Source organism: Propithecus coquereli, unplaced genomic scaffold, assembly GCF_000956105.1.
Source record: "Propithecus coquereli isolate 6110/MARCELLA unplaced genomic scaffold, Pcoq_1.0 Scaffold91, whole genome shotgun sequence".
Taxonomy (NCBI): domain Eukaryota; kingdom Metazoa; phylum Chordata; class Mammalia; order Primates; family Indriidae; genus Propithecus; species Propithecus coquereli.
In genome coordinates, this window is record NW_012155396.1 from 4,101,843 (window position 1) to 4,105,387 (window position 3,545).

Sequence of the window (3,545 nt, forward strand, 5' to 3'; positions counted from 1 at the left end):
CATAATACATATTTATCATATATGAATTCTTTGCTTGCATAAAAAGGAAAATAGAAATGAAATAAATTAGTTAAGCTTTTCTTAAAACTTTCTTGACATTTAGAATTTGAATCTCCTCAATCACTTTATAAAAATGTTTATTTATTTTTAATTTACACGCAGTAAAAGTCACTCTTTTTAGTGTGCAGTTCTATGAGTTTTGACAAAGACAGAGAGTCGTGTAACCACTAGCACAGTCGAGATACAGAACTGTTCCCATCACTTCATGTTGTCCCTTCCCCTGCATCCCAGCCCCTCTTCTGTGGTTTCTCCTGGGCCTTTTCCTAAGGTGAGGCAGCTGGGGCAGGCAGGCTCTCCTGGGGGCCACAATCATTCCCTGGGCACATGGGGACAACACCCAGGGCCTGAGTGAGTGAGGAAGGAGGCCGCCAGCAGCCAGCTCCTTTAACTCCTCCCCGCTGGGTCTGACCCAGTGGAGGGAGAGGAGTGTGTGTGTCCCAGGGGGCAGCTTGGGGTGGGGGTAGGAAGTGCTGGGCTGCCAGAGTGTGGGGACTGGCATGCCTCCTTGGCTCTGCCTGCCCCAGGGACTCAGGCCTGTCACAGAGAGGCAGCCGCCCAGAACCAACGGAAGGTAGGATGTTCTCAGGGGAGCAACCATTGCTCTATTTAGTACGATAACTTCTACTGTGTACCAGGTGCTGGGCAGGATGGGATCCCACCACTGTACGGCAGTGCATTGTTGCTAATGGTAAATCATAAATTCCATTTTACGAACGAGGACACCCAGACTCAGAGAGGTTGAACAACTTGTCCAAGGTCATCTGGCTAGAACTTGAACCCAGGTCTGTCTGGCTCCAAAGTGATAAAATGTCACTGATGGTTTAGTCTGGTTCGCAGCCCAGGGCCTCATTTTACTAGTTGCTGTGTGCCTCTGAATTAACTGATGGACCTTTCTGAACCCCAATGTCTTCATCTACAACATGAAGATAATACACACCCCTGCCTTGTGCAGGTATCATGAAAATCAAATATGACCCCAGTGTTTGGTGCAGAGAGGGTTGTTAAAGGCTGTATGGATTGAATTTATATGTTGAAGTCCTAACCCCAGGTACCTCGGAATGTGACTTTATTTGGAAATAGGGTGATAGCAGATGCAATCAGTGAAGTTGAGGTCATTAGGGCAGGCCCTACTCCAGCATGACTGATGTCCTTATAAAAAGGGGAAAGGTGGACACAGATGTGCACAGGGAGAAGCCGTGTGCAGATGAAGGCAGAGACCTGGGAGATGCTTCTACGAGCCAAGGAGCACCAAAGAAAACACTAAGAATACAAAGAAGTAAGCTGAGTGACCTGTGCAAGTTCACAAAGTTAGCAAGTGACTCGGTTTACTTTTTCTAAGTAGGCACGCCGTTGTATTAATAATAACACCTACCTCCTCATGGCTGGCCATGGCAAGTAAACGCAGTAACGTATGAAAAGCTGACAGCGTATCCAGGTCTCATCAGAACTGTCTTGTTGTATTCGCTTCTTCCATCAGCAGCCTGAGAGGGGGGCACCCCTGACTCTCCATAGCTTGCAACGTGCTGCTCATCTGTAAAGGGGCCCCGTGTCCTTACTCCCTCTTCCCTGACCCCGAACCTCAGCTCCGCAGTGAAGACACGGGACTGAGCACACCTCCTCTCTAGATGGCTCAGTTCCAGGTGGGACCCAGGATCCCCACACTCCCTGTCCCTTTGCCCAGCCCTTTGGGGCATGCCTATGAGTTGGGGGCCAGTGAAGGAGCAGGTGCCCCTTTCTTCTTGCCATCTCCCCCCGCACCTCCACTCCCCAGCAATGGCCCCCAGCTGTCGTGGTTTGTCAGTATCCTCGTGGCCTTGGAAGTGCTGCCCAGGAGAGAGGGGAAGAGCACAGGCCAAGAGAAAAGGGAGACTGGACTTCAAGACTGGCACAGGTCGCCAGCACCCTGGTGGCTGGCAACCTGTGGTGCCTGGTGGCACCCCCGTCTGCCTGGCACGGGTCTCTGGGTGGGCACCAGGGTTGCAGCTGGTTCCTGGCTTGGAGAACTGCTTAGCACCACGGTTCTGGGACACTGGCCTGGTAAGAACCCACCTCCAGAACCCCTCCAGTGAGGCCTGACACCTCCTCCTCCTTAGGAGGGCCCTGACCCACGGTCGTCCCTGGGGTGCTTTGGCCCCTAGGACTCTCCCCTCTCTTGACTTTCTGCCCCCAGCATCAGAGGCTACAAGAGCAGGAGAGAGGCTGGGGGGATGCCCCATCCAGATCCCCCCAGGCCTGACCCCACCGTGCCATGGTGTTGGTCCAGGGGTGACCAGCTGGCCAGAGCTGAACACCTGTCCCCACAGCTCTTGGCTATTAGCCCCCCAGGGCTCCCTGTCCCACCACACACCTGAAATTCTCTGCCCACAATCCCCCCCACACCCCACCCCTCAAGAGACCAGAGAGGGACAGCAGGACATCCCCTCCCATGGTTAAGTATTGAGAGGCCACATGGGAGGAATGTCATGCCCCTGACTCCTCCCATGATCTCACACTTCAACAACGATAGCCTGGAGTCTCAGGGCCATCCCTGGAGGAGTCCCCCAAGGGTGGCTCCATCATTGCCCCACCCCTCTGAGGCCCAGACGTGGGCTGAGGAGAGCCCTCACGCCTTTGGGCTGGCCCTGCCTCCTGGGTAGAAGGGAGTCTCTCCTCCTTTCCCACACAGAGCCCACCTCAGAGGGACAGCCATCCTGCCCCAAGGAGGGTCCCCAGCCTTGGTTCTAAGCTGCAGGGGCTCGAGATGGATTAAGCCTGGGGCCCGGGCCCCCCACACCCCACATCAAAGATGGGTGGGCCTCTTGTGTCTGGATGGGATACCTAGGGACTCTGAGCTTCAACCAAGTTCACCTTGGGACAAAAGGGGACACCACAGGTCCTCAGCTGGTTCCTGTGGGGCTGGGCTGGCATCTGTCCCAGCTGCAGGGGCCGGAAGGCTGGGGCTCCCTAGTGGACTTCTTCCTCCTCCTCTCCCCCTCGTGCAGGTGTGTAGTGCTCGGCAGCGACACAGGCAGAAGGCTGGAGGCCCTGACGCCTTCCGTGACAGGGCCCAGGCACGGGAGGGAAGTGGTTTGAGCGTAGTGCTGAGACAAGCAGGTTCAGGAGGCTTGAATAAGACAGTACAGCAGAGGAGGGGGTGTCTGGGGCAGTGTCCTGGTGTCGGCACCAGGGCGAGGAGGATGTTCACGCAGACTCAGGGGGCTGAGCTGGGAGAGGAACCTAGGGGAAGGTGAGATGTCGTCAGCACATGTATTGAAAGGAGATGGTGGGAAATGCAGGAAAGGGTGAAGCCCCAGGATCCGAGAGTGTAACCGAGAAAGAGGCAGGTGCAGGAGGTCAGCAGAGACCGGGGTTTGGGGGTGTTTCCGGGGACTGTGAGGCTTGCTTCAGCTGTGGGTCCGAGGCCCAGAGGAGGAGGTGAAGTCAGAACAGAGTCTGCAGAGGAGGGCAGGAGCCGGGCTGCAGGGCAGCAGGGACAGGAGAAGTGA